A 12,447-nucleotide genomic window follows, 5' to 3' on the forward strand; every position below is an offset into this window, starting at 1 on the left:
CCAGTGCCCCCGACCGCGACCCCCGGTGGTGGAGGGGGTCAGAGGGCGGGCCGCGGGGCGGGGCGAGTGCTGGGAGATCCTGGGCCTTCTCGGAGCCCCTCCCACCGGACAAGCGACCAGCCTGTTGTACAAGGATATGGAGAGCCCGCGGGCTGGTGGGCCAGGGAAGACTGAAGTCAGGCGGAGAAGGGCCCGGTCGCTCAGTACTTCCTGTTTTTATCGTTGCTCTAGTCATGAGAGACAGCTGCCGCCACAAAACCGCAGCACCAAACCCACTGGCTTCCCTTCGCCTGTGCCGGCCCCCCCTCCCTGTCCCAACGCCCCCTCTCTGGGACTGCGTCTCCCTCCAGGCCCGCAGAAGTGGGCCCACCATGACAGGGATGAGACTGGACCCTGAGACGAGCCAGCCCACAGGCTCACTGAGGTTGGACGCATCCTCTCTTCCAAGGGCTCTGTATTTGTGCATTTATTGAGTACCTACACCACATGCTGAGGTTAAAGGGCATCAACACCAGCTTGTCTAAGACTCACTTGAGACATTAGTAGCCTGGCTGAGACCTGGGGGTGCAGCTCAGGGCCCAGCCTGTCCCCAGAGCCAGGGACCTCAGCTCCCCCACCCCAAGTACGAGAGGTCACTCTTGCTGTTTTATGTTCAGGACTCCTGGGGACAGTTTATCACAAGGAAGGGACACATGCTTGAGATGGGGTATGTGGGCACACAAAATACGGACTCACGGAGGGAGAAAGTGATTCCATTTCTGAGGAGGAAGGAGAGTCTTGGGTGGGTGCGTTCCATCTTTAACACTTTTCTGACCTCCATTGACCTCCCTTTGAACACAGAGCGTGTGTGTGTTCAATCATGTCTGACTCTGCGATCCCATGGTCTGTAGCCAGCCAGGCTCCTCTGTCCATGGAATTTTCCAAGCAAGAATACTGCAGTGGATTGCCATTTCCTACTCTAGGGGATCTTGCTACCCAGGAATTGAACCCATGTCTCCTGCATTGGCAGGCAGATTCTCTACCACTGCGCCACCCGGGAAGCCCCTCCTTGAGCAAAGAGACTGGCCTTCAAATCCAGAACCCTGGGGACACCAGGGAACCCGTCAGGGCACAGCTTGATTAACATTTTACTCATGCCATGGCTTAGCTTCTATTTATGGCAATCAAGAAGTTTTTCATTTATTAATACAGTTTCCTTGAAAATAAATTATTTAAATAAAGATGAGTTGAGTTTTGAGAAGACACCAAAGAGCTGTCAGGACTGGCAGGAGGGAAAGTGGTTTTGAATGTTTGGGTGGTTTGGGAAACAGTCCAGGGTTTCACGGATCTGGGAGGTGGGGTGGTTTAATCCTGGTTTTCTCCTGCCGGAAGGACCCTGCCCTGGACATGTCATCACTGGACTCCCAGTGGCTGGAGTCCTTGTCTTCGGAGCATCTGGGTGTCAGGCTTCCTGTCTCCAGGGTAACAGTGGGGAGGACCCTGGTGGCCCTCCTGGGTGGAGACCGCCCTGTCTCCTAGGACCATCAGCTCAGCCACCCTGGCCCGGGGCTGCTGTGTCACCCATGGCTCAGGAGCCAAACCAGCATCCTCCTCTCTCCTCGCCCTCCCGCACACAGCCCTCAGGTGACAAGCAAGGGGTTTGACTACCCGGCCCTCCCCTTCCTTCCTTATCTCCCCAGGTGAATCTGAGGTTCCTGGCACAGAGCCTCTCCTGGCACCCGTTCTCTGGACCCTGGTCCTTCCACCCTGTGCCTTCCCTTCCAGGTTCAGCCCCTCCATGACTCCTGGATGTCACTCCCCACCACTAAGAAGCTGCCCTCGGGGAGTCTGAGGTAGTCTCCAGGCACCTTCCTTTAAAACACCGCCACCAATGTCTGCGGGAATCATGTGGGGCAGAGTCAGGACGAGGGGAGGCTGGCGAGGTACCTGGGGCACAGAGTTGATGGAGGCACCCATTCTTAATGGTCACCTGAAAGTGAATGCCTCCTGTGTGCCCCAGAGACCTCACTCTTCTCCGTTAGTCCCAGCCAGGATGCAGAGCACGAGGGACAGAAAGCCTGCTGGTTGGAGGCTGTTTGGGAGATTGCTGGGGTTGAGTCACTCTCACAGCAGCTGCCTCCTTGGGATCATGAAATATCCCAGGGAGGCTGATCGGCAAGGTAGCTGCCTAAACACAGCTGTGTGTGGTGTGCCCTGCACAAGGGTGTGAGGCCCAGGGGCAAGTGTGGCTGAAATCCAGCCTGTCCCCACTCTGTGTGTCTAAGCACGGGGGCTGGGTCAGCCTGGAGCAGGGGGCACCTTTCTGTATTTTGCCCACTGGTGGGGGTTCCTTTCAGTACTTCCTAAGTGTTAGTCGCTCAGGTGTGTCCGACTCTTTGCGACCCCATGCACCCACCGTAGCCCACTAGGTTCTTCTGTCCATGATATTCTCCAAGCAAGATTACTGGAGTAGGTAGCCATTTCCTTCTGCACAGGATCTTCCCAACCCAGGAGTAGAACCCATGTTTCTTAAGTCTTCTGCATTGCAGGCAGATTCTTTACCATTGGAGCCACCAGGGAAGCCCTAGTACTTCCTCAGCTGAGTTGCTCAGCGGTGTCCAACTCTTTGCCACCCCGTAGACTACAGCATACCAGGCTTCACTGTCCATCATCAACTCCCGGAGCTTACTCAAATTCATGTCCATTGAGTCGGTAATCCCATCCAACCATCTCTGTTGTCCCCTTCTCCTCCCACCTTCAGTCTTTCCCAGCATCAGGGTCTTTTCCAGTGAGTCAGCTCTTCGCATCAGGCAGCCAAAGTATTGGAGTTTCAGCTTCAGCATAAGTCCTTCCAATGATATTCAGGACTGATTTCCTTTAGGATGGACTGGTTGGATCTCCTTGCAGTCCAAGGAACTCTTAAGAGTTTCTCCAACACCACAGTTCAAAAGCATCAATTCTTCGGTGCTCAGCTTTCTTTATGGTCCAACTCTCACATCCATACATGACTACTAGACAAACCACAGCTTTGACGAAATGGACCTTTGTTAGGAAAGTAATGTCTCTGCTTTTTAATATGCTGTCTAGGTTGGTCATAACTTTTCTTCCAAGGAGCAAGCATCTTTTAATTTCATGGCTGCAGGCACTATCTGCAGTGATTTTGGAGCCCCCCAAAATAGTCTGTCACTGTTTCCATTCTTTCCCCATCTATTTCCCATGAAGTGATGGGACCAGATGCCATGACCTTCGTTTTCTGAATGTTGAGTTTTAAGCCAACTTTTTCACTCTCCTCTTTCACTTTCATCAAGAGGCTCTTTAGTTCTTCACTTTCTGCCATAAGTATGGTGTCATCTGCGTATCTAAGGTTAATGATATTTCTCCCGGAAATCTTGATTCCAGTTTGAGCTTCATCTAGTCCAGCATTCCTCATGATGTACTCTGCGTATAAGTTAAATAAGCAGGGTGACAATACACAGCCTTGACGTTCTCCTTTCCCAATTTGGAACCAATCTGTTGTTCCATGTCCAGTTCTAACTGCTGCTTCTTGACCTCCATACAGATTTCTCGTGAGGTAGGTCAGGTGGTCTGGTATTCCCATCTCTTTAAGAATTTTCCACAGTTTGTTATGATCCACACAGTTGAAGGCTTTGGCATAGTCAATAAAGCAGAAGTAGATGTTTATCTGGAACTCTCTTGCTTTTTCAATGATCCAACGGATGTTGGCAATTTGATATCTGGTTCCTCTGCCTTTTCTAAATCCAGCTTACATCTGGAAGTTCATGGTTCATGTATTGCTGAAGCTTGGCTTGGAGAATTTTGAGCATCACTTTACTAGCGTGTGAGATGAGTGCAATTGTGCAGTAGTTTGAGCATTCTTTGGCATTGCCTTTCTTTGGGATTGGAATGAAAACTGACCTTTTCCAGTCCTGTGGCCACCGTTGAGTTTTCCAAATTTGCTGGCATATTGAGTGCAGCACTTTCACAGCATCTTTCACCAGTACTTCCTGGGAGGGTATCAAATGTGCTCCCAGTGGCCTTGCAGACAGTGGGAGAGAAGGCGATTACAGAGGGGTGGGGACTTGCTCTAGGACACAGAGCAGCAGGGCCAGGACCCAAGTTTCTTGATTCTCCACTTGATCTTCTTCCCTTTACCTTTTATGATTCTAGGATTGAATAAAAAACGTTAGAGAGCTGAGTGTTTCCCATAGGCAGAGGTAAACCTAGAATGTGAGGTCCCAGTTAGGCTCTTTCTTGTCTGCTCCTCCCCCACCCTGCCACGGCCGAGGTAGTTCCCACCTTGACGTGTTTTCAGCAGCTTGGACTCGCCTCTAATCCTGTGTCTGTCTCCCCCATCGGCCTGTGAAGGCCCGAAGGGCAGAGACCGGCTCTCGTCACAGCCTCAGTCTCAGCACTGGGTTTGGTAAATTGTAAGCTGACGTGCATGGTGACCCATGTATCCTGAGACCCCAGGAGGCCTCATCTTGGCTCTGGGAGGGCAGAGCACATCGTAAGACACAGACCATTAACCAAAAGTAATTTAAAAACAACTCCAACTGTGACTCGTGTCTAATACTCTTAAAAGCTGTTTCCCTCCCTGTTTTCTTTCTCTCCCTTTCCCCTTCAGGCTCTCTCCTCCCATTTTCTGGGTTCTGTGACACAAAGCTGAGAAACCAGTTTGTCCAAAACCCAGACTGTCTTTCTAGAGAGAGGGTAGGTGCTGTAAATCCACTCAAATTGTCCTCCTCCTCCTGAGCACGTGGCCATGAAGCTGGACATTTCCCAGCCTCCCTTGCAGCACTGGCCGCATACGTCCTGGACGTTGGAACGTGAATGGCAGTGACAGAGGCCACATTCAGGCCTTGGCCTTCAGTCACCGGCTGCCCGCTCTTTCCTCCCTGTTGGCCGAGACCAGAAGTGGTGACAGAGAACCTGACAGAAGTCATTGCGTTGAAGGAACCTGGTCTCTGCATGCTTGTGTGGAGCAGACACGCCTTCCTGGCCTCGAACATTCACCAGGGAGGTTTAGTGAGAGAGAAAAACCATGCTCTTTTTCAGAAAAACATTTATTTGGCTGCACTGGGTGTTAGTTTCATCTAAGTTGCATCTTAGTTGCATCTGGTCTTTAGTTCAGTTTGGTTCAGTCCCTCAGTAGGGTTCAACTCTTTGTGACCCCATGGACTGCAGCACGCCAGGCCTCCCTGTCCATCACCAACTCCGGGAGTTTACTCAAACTCATGGCCATTGAGTCGGTGATGCCATCCAACCATCTCATCCTCTGTCATCCCCTTCTCCTCCCGCCTTCAATCTTTCCCAGCATCAGGGTCTTTTCAAATTGCAAGGCAGATGCTTGCAATCTGGGACCAGGGAAGTCCCAGGAATTTGCATTTTAAACCAGCACCCCAGGAAAACCACAGCTGTAGGGAGAGGGAGCAAGGCAGGTGGATAAGCAGCTGGAAAAGGGGCTCCCAGGGAGACGTGCCACCCACCACGTGTGTGGAGAGTGGCTTCCGCTGGCCTGGGAGGTATAACTCAATGACTTGGGCTAGGTTGAAGGGGGAGGGATGCCCCAGGGTGGAGAACGGAAAGGCAGGGGGAGGGCATGGCAAGAGGTGGGAGCTGCCTGGACAAAGACTAAAGGACAGAAAGGAAGGAGGTGAGGAGGTTTGCACAAGCTTTCTCGGACCCCTCTGTGACCAACAGACACTGGGACCAGGGTGGGCTTCATCAGCCTGCAACAACTGGGGGGACAGGATTCTTGAGAATTGGTTGCTGTTAGCTGCAGAGGTAGCCCCCTCCTTGATTTGACCCCCAAGAGTCATGATGGATGGGTCAGCTGGGCTCACTACCCCAGCTTCTCTTCTTCCTCCCGAGGGAGGTTAAGGCTTTTATCCCAGAGAACAAAGGGGCTGGAGGCTTGAAGAAGGGGATAAGTGAGGAAGACCTCTTGAGGGGCATGACCGACCTCATGGCTCCTCCCTGGGTGGCCCTCAAGGCGTTGGCTGGGCGGCGGGCAGAGGAGGCAGCCTGTCTCTCAAACTGGGAACCCAAGCCTATTGGTGGCTGCTCTTCTACTCAGAGCAGTCATACCTGGAGGTGCCCTGGAGCTAAGTCTCACAGAGTGGACTGTTAAATATTCAAGAAATTGGCAAGCCGGTTGGTTGTTAAACTTTTGGTAACAAAGTTGGCCATGGTGGGCTGAGCTGACTGATCACCTCTCCACTGACAAGGGAGCCAAGCCACTGGCACCACGGGGAGGGGAGCAGACAGAGACCCTGGCCAACACACAGCCTTTGTGCGTGCCCTGCCCTGGACCCAGGACATATCCAGGTACACCAGATGCTCTCAGGTTTCCCACTCTCGGGAAACAAGCAGTCTAGTAGGGAGACAGACAACCTGGGGGGTTATAGACCAGAGGGCTAACACTAACGATGCTGCCATATCCTGAGTCTCTCCCGCTGCTGGGAACTTTCCACGCATCATCTCTACTCTTCACAGTCTGGGAAAAATGAAGCCCAATAGTATCAAATCATCTGCCCAGGATCACACAGCTGGCAAAATCAAGTCTGAAGTCCTCTTGGTTCTGTCGGTAGCCTTAACCACTGCAACATCCTGCCTCAACCTTTCAAGTTGCACCACGGAGCACAGAACAGGGAGCACCTAATCCTGCCTGGGGGAGGTGCAGGGGTGGCATGGGAAAAGTCTTCCTAAAAGTGGACATTTGGTCTGGGTATTGAAGGATGAATAGGAGTTTGCCAGTTTTAGGACAACGTGGAGAAAGGCATTCCAGGTGGAAAGAAAAGCACAGGAAGAGGCATGGAGTTATAAACAGGTGTAGGAAATTTGAGGGAAGAAAGAACAGGGTGGTTTGATGAGGGTGTGTAGTGGGGAAGGAGTCAAGATGGGAAAAAGAGATTGGGAGTTTGGTGAGAAGGGCCTCAGAAGTCAGGAAAAGAGACTGGGTCTTTATCCTGTAGGCTTTGGGAGCCAAGGAGATGAAAGTTCCTAGAACTCTGGAAATATTATGGTGAGTTGCTATGATGTCTGCTTTTACAAAGTCCCCTGAAGCAGTGCTTCTCAAACCATCTGCAGTGAAGGACTGTTTTTTACATTTTTCTAATCTGTCACAGACCAGTACTTCCATTCAATACAAAGAAAATGAATTACTAGAAAAATAAAATTTTAAAAATGTGAACCTATTTTTCTCATGATGGGATTGAAGACATAAAATAACTCTATCAAACTGCTCTACAAGTTCTCAACCCTTAATTTCTGAGCTCACTTTGAAAGAGATGAGCTTGGCCAGGGATCTCTGTTACAGGCACAGGTTGAAGACAATGTAGGTTCTCCTAGTAAGAGATAAGTGCTCTCAAACAAATCCCATTTTGGAGATGAGGAATCTGTTGCTCAGGGATGGCAAGTAGGCTGCCCTAGATCACACAGCTGGCGAGGCGCAGGGCTGGGATTCATGCCTGGAGCTCTCTGCCTCGCTATGTGGTAAGGTGCAGTCCAATCCCTTAGCCTTGCCAACCACTTAACACGAGGTCAAGAGCCCTGCAGATAGGGAAATGGAGCCAGTGTGAGGAGTGAACTTCTGTGCCTGGGGTCCCCCTTCAAAAAGATGGCAGAGGTGGCCAGCCTCCAGGTCTCCTGACATCAGCCTGTGCTCAGTTTCGCCACTCTGCCTGCCTCCAAGTCTGTGCGGTGACCTCCGGGCCAGACGGTGCCAAGGAGGGTAGGGTAGGAGAGGCATGAAGAGGCGGGGAACTCATTTACATGGTGCCTTGTCATTCTTAATTAGTTCAGCAGCTCCATAACCAGAGACAGCCTTATGGATGCCCAGGCTGAGGGGGAGACAGCTGCTGGTCCCACCTAGGAGGGTGGTCTGGGTCAGTAGGGGCCTCTCAGGAGCACCTCCCCCAGCCTCCTTAGGTGCTGCTGCTTCTCTAGCTGCTGCTGCTTCTCTAGCTGCAGAGGGTCACCCACTTGCTGGGCGCACTCTGAGAACCGGAGCACAGCGCTGAAGTCCAGCTCTTGGGTGAGTACTGAGTGCCTCCCCTGTGCCAGGCACTGGTCAGTGGCTCTTAAGGACCCTGGGTTGAACGATGATTTCCAGTCCCGTGCTTGGGACATGCCCAGCTGCTGGGGAAGGCAAACAGGTTCACCAAAAATACATCAAAAAATGAATGATAACCAGTGTTAGCATTTACTGAGCGCTTGTCACATGCCAGGCATGGGGCTAAGGATTTCCCACATATTATCTCACAAAAGCCTTGCAAAGCCCTCTAAAGCAGGTAATACCCTCAGTGTACAGGTGAAGAAACTGAGGCCCAGCTAGCTGAGGTTTTATATATAACAGGTGGAGGTTTTAGAGCCCAGGTATAACCCACTCCAGTATTCTTGACTGGAGAATTCCATGGACAGAGGAGACTGGCGGGCTGCAGTCCATGGGGTCACAAACAGTCAGAGATGACTGAGTGACTAACACTTTCACTTTCATAAAGAACTCCAAGGTCAAACAGCTGTCTAAGAGTGTGTGTGTGTGTGTGTGTGTGTGTGTTGGGAGGGAAGATAGGTGTGTGGGTAGCTGCAACTGTGGATGCTGGGGAGGAAGCCAACTAGATGTTCTGGGCAAAGGTGAGGAGGCTGGGAAAGTTAAGGAGGCGATCTGGCTGTATGTTTCTTTTTTATTATTTATTTGTTTGTTTGTTTGACTGCACTGGGTCTTAGCTGCAGTATGCGGGATCTTGGTTGGGTCATGAGGGATCTTTTGGTGGTGGCACACGGACTCAGTTGTGGCATGTGGGATTTAGTTCCCTGACCAGGGATTGAACCTGGAGCCCTGCATTGGGAGCCTGGAGTCTTAGCCACTAACCACTAGGGAAGTCCCTGGCTGCACATTTCTGCACAAGGAAGCAGCATGGAAAGGTTCTGAGGAGGGAAAGGTTCAGAGGTGATTGGTTGGGGACTGGGACGGTGGAACACCGCAGGCAGGAGAGGCCTTGTGGGGTGGGTGAGAGGTTAGAGCCAGGTGAAAGCAGAAATCCCTGGGCAGGAACCCAGGTGCCCTCAGATTCCGGGGATAAGGGCTGTGTCAGGCCTGGGCCTGAGGGGAGTGGCGGATGGGCGGCTCTGGGGAGAGGGTGAACTACCCGCAGCTCAGCCTGGCCCAGGCTGGTTCCAGTCCCAGGAGAGCTCCCATCTCTGGGAGCCAGTCAAGAACTAGGATGATAATAACTACTCCATCTTCCCTGTTCACATTCACCTTCACATGAGGAACATGATTTGAGTTTTATTAAAATATGTGACATAAATCGCACTTACTACATGCAGGGAAAATTCTAAAGATGTCCCAAACATTAATTCTTTTAATCCTCACAGCCATCTATTTTTTTTGAAATTTGCTTATTTTTAATTGAAGAATAATTGCTTTACATACTGTGTTGGTTTCTGCCATACATCAACATGAATCAGCCGTGGGTATACATCTGTCCCGGCCCTCCTGAACCTCCCTCCCACCGCCCACTCCCCTAGGTTGTCACAGAGCCCTGGTTTGAAATCCCTGAGTCATATAGCAAATTCCCACTGGCGATCTGTTTTACATCTGGTAGTGTATATGTCTCCAGGCTACTCTCTGCATTCATCCCACCCGCTCTTTCCTGCCCCTGTGTTCACAAGCCTTTTCTCTATGTCTGCATCTCCACTGCCGCCCTGCAAATAGGTTTATCAGCACCATCTTCCTAGCTTCCATATATATACCTTAATATACGATATTTGTTTTTCTCTTTGTGATTTATTTCCCTCTGTATAATAAATAGCCACCGATTTTTACAGATAAGGAAACTGAGGCCTGTGGAATATAAATGACTTGCCTAAGGTCATAGAATAAAGAAGAGGTGGAGATGGAATCCCAGACTCCAGTGCCCATGGGTTTCACCACTGTGCTCTGCTAGTGGAGGTTAGAGGGCCAGAATACATACTCTACTGTAAAAACTCCCATTTTACAGATGGGAAAACTGAGACCTGGACAGGTGAAGAGACTGGTGCAGGAGGACAGATTATTTAAGGAATTCAGGGCTCCTGATCCCAGCCTAAGGCTTTGGTCTTGATCCCACTGCAAGCCCAAGTGAGAGCAGGAGAGAAACTGAGAGCCCTACCAGCTCCCTGGCACCCACTGTCTCACTGGGGTCCCATGAGGGAACAGTAAGATTACAATTCTGATACCATTTTCCTGAAGACAAAGCCACTTACTCCCATAGGCAGCTTTTGCCTCCGTTTTATTGCTTTTTTCCTTTCTGATTATTAAAGAATATATGATCATCGTAAAAATTTTTATGAAGATAGATCAGATAAGTAAAAAAGAAAAACCACCTTAAAACGCCTTCTTGAATACTGGTGTATTTTCAAGATTTCTTTGCTCCCTCTCTGTTTTCATTAGCATCCAGACTAGGAGGCAATAGACTTGGCTTCTGGTCCTGCCTGGCTGTGTGACCTTGGATGAGTCTCTGCCCTTTTCTGGGCCTCAGGCTCCTCACTTATGAAATGAGGGTTTGGACATGGTGACCTTAGAGGAGGCCCCTTGCGGCTCTGACCTTCTGTTTCTGCTTCTGTTTCTGGGGCTGGCAGAAGGGGCACAAGCAGGCTGCCCCTCTGCGGGGGATGCACGGCTGACTGCTCCCAGCAAGCCACCTCCGGGAGGATGCGATGGCCCTGGAAACAGCCTCACCACGGCACAGAGTGCCCAGGCTTGCCTGCTTACCAGGCCCATATGGTGCCCCCTGCCAGCCGGACACCACCAGCTGCCCTTCACCAGCCAGCCCTAGGTGATTACTTTTCCTTCAAGCTCTAGAATCTTCTCTCTTCCGCAGGGCCTACCTGGCTCAGGGCTGGGATGCTCAGCCCTGGGGACCTACCTACCCATCAGCAAAAGCCCTTTACAGGAGAAGTTAGTCTGCTGTGGTGAAAAGCTGGAGAGGGGGAGGAAGGGAGGGAAGAAGGAAAGAAACACTGTGTTCCACTCCATTTGGACCCCTTGCTAGGCATTTGGGCTTCAGAAATAAATCAGAAAAACCTACTGCCCTTGAAGGACACAAAGTATGCTGGAGGCAAAATCGAGTAGAAACGGGAAGCCGCAACACTGTCAAAAGCTCAGGTCTATGGCATCCTGCAGGGAAAAGTATAACTGATGGATGGCAGCCTGGAAAGCTTCCTGGAGGTGGCAACTTTATAGGTGAGTTCTTGAGAGGATTCAGCTTTTCCAACTCATGTGATTTATTCCTTACAACGGCCCTGTGGAGTAGGTATTGTTGCCTCTTACACAGCTGCGGCTCAGAAAGGTGAATTCACAACCACTAAAAGAAGGAAAGCTGGTTCCAGACCCCTGACATTCTACTCTGGCCTAAGGGGCTGGCTTTGAACTCCATCCTGGCTTCTCTCCCAGGCCTCGGGCTCTTATCTGTAAAGTGGGTCTACTGCTGGCTGCAGTGTTGTTGGAGCAAAGGACAGAATGGCCGAAAAAGCACTTAGTTTATAAACTGAGAGAGGAATGTCAGCCTCCCTGTCCCACTGGGGACAGCACAGATCTCTCTTTCCCCCATCATGAGAACAGGACTCCTGCCTTCTGAGCAAGAAGAATCCCAGAGGCTGCAGTCATCTTGCTGAGGCAACATGCCCACCCCCCCCCACCCCCGAAGAAACTGGGTGGAGGCCTGGATATGTGTGTTCTCCTTCTAACTCCCTTTGGTAAAGCTTGACAGGCAGGCACAGGATTCTAGAGAGAATTCTAGACTTAGAACATCTGTGCTTGAGGAATTCTAGAATCCAGTAAAGTGTTAGTTGTTCAGTTGTGTCTGACTCTTTGTGACCCCATGGACTGTAGCCTGCCAGGCTACTCTGTCCATGGGATTCTCCAGGCAAGAGTACTGAAGTGGGTTGCCATTTCCTTCTCCACGGGATCTTCCCAACCCAGGGATCAAACCCTGGTCTCCTGCGTTGCAGGCAGATTCTTTACTGCCTGAGGCATCAGCGAAGCCCCAAGTCTAAAATCCAGACTCCCCTGGAAGTGACTCCTCGAAAGAACTGCAGGGTCTGGGTCAAGGTCTGACAGATTGGAAGGGTCGCTAGACAGGATCTCATCTGATTTCTCAAGTAAAGACTAAGACCCAGACATGGGAAGGAATTGCCTGAGGTCACACAGCAAGTCATTTTTAGAGCTGAGGCTCCTTTCCCCATACCTCAGAGCATAACATCAAGACCACACCATGTCTGAGGCTACTTGGGGAGTAAGGTGGGCAGGGGGCAGCCCAGAGGGCCCAAGTGGAGCAAGGGAACAGGCTGAGTCTGTTGGGTGAGTCAAGTGTCCAACGAGTCTTGCTCAGGCCAACCTTATATTCCTGCCCTGTTCCCAGGAAAGTTCTACCACCAAGAGCTTTCTTTCCAAGCTCCCCTCGCCCCCCACTGCTGTAGTCATCA

This window comes from Moschus berezovskii, chromosome 2, assembly GCF_049115385.1.
Source record: "Moschus berezovskii isolate FMDL1 chromosome 2, NW_MosBer_1.0, whole genome shotgun sequence".
In the NCBI taxonomy this organism is placed as follows: Eukaryota; Metazoa; Chordata; class Mammalia; order Artiodactyla; family Moschidae; genus Moschus; species Moschus berezovskii.